Below are 1,058 nucleotides of genomic sequence, written 5' to 3' on the forward strand. Positions count from 1 at the left end.
AGGGTTGGAATTAAAGAGGAACTGTAGTGAAATTAACATAATGAATAAAATATCACTGGTGGTGACATCTTTAGTTCTACCAGGTGATCTGTATGGAAAGTTCGTTACTGAGAGTTCTATGCACAGAGGGAGATATTGCTTGCTTGGCACTTGGAAAAAGCCATTATTTCCCACAATGCTACAAGAGTCACAGACAGCAAACTATAAGGACCTTGGTCATGACACACTGTGGGCGGAGTTTCACCACAATATCAGCTATACAGAGCCCCCTTATCTATTCTAGAAAAGGTAAAGATTTCTCATGGGAAAGGGGGTATCAGCTACTGATTGGGATGAAGTTCAATTCTCGGTTAAAGTTCCTCTTAAATGTAGATGCAAGCGACTTAATAGAATATTGTCAGTAGTGCCGATCTTCTGCTAGTGGCTGCACCTGGCGCCCAAATTAGCCGGCGCCTTTTTCATACTCAGCTGGCAGCATGCTAGTGCTCAGAGTGGGTGGTATAGAGGTGTCCATTGCATTACGTTCTATATGTTTGCAACATGATTTGGTTTCTGGCTGCCAGGTAACCGCACTGCATGTCATACACTGACGCGTGGTGTTGCAAATGCTGCCGTTCGGCTGTATTAAATTGTGAGGTAATTATAGCTGGTGTCTGTAGCTTAGTAAATCAGGCCTATAGATTTGTCGCTAGCAGAGTTTTGTATTTTTCCAAAGCAACCATTAATAACATGCATTTTCATATTCATTCTTCACACAGAAAGGTTAACACACACACACACAATAGAAACAATTGCAGCTTGTCCTTTCATAGCTCATGAAAGGGAGAACATTTGCTAGAAATCACAGCTTGCAAGCTACTGAAACCTCACGCGATTTGCCTTCCCCCCCAACCTTTCAGTCATTACCAAGACTGAAAATATCCCAGCTATCTAGCACTTCAGTGGTTAACCACAAAAATCTGCAATCTAAAGGAAAGGGGAAAAAAAGTTTTCGAGGTCGAACACAAAGAAAAGTCCTGGTGTGATCAATCTCTCAGTGCGATATGTCTGCCTGGCAG

This window comes from Hyperolius riggenbachi, chromosome 6 (assembly GCF_040937935.1).
Source record: "Hyperolius riggenbachi isolate aHypRig1 chromosome 6, aHypRig1.pri, whole genome shotgun sequence".
In the NCBI taxonomy this organism is placed as follows: Eukaryota; Metazoa; Chordata; class Amphibia; order Anura; family Hyperoliidae; genus Hyperolius; species Hyperolius riggenbachi.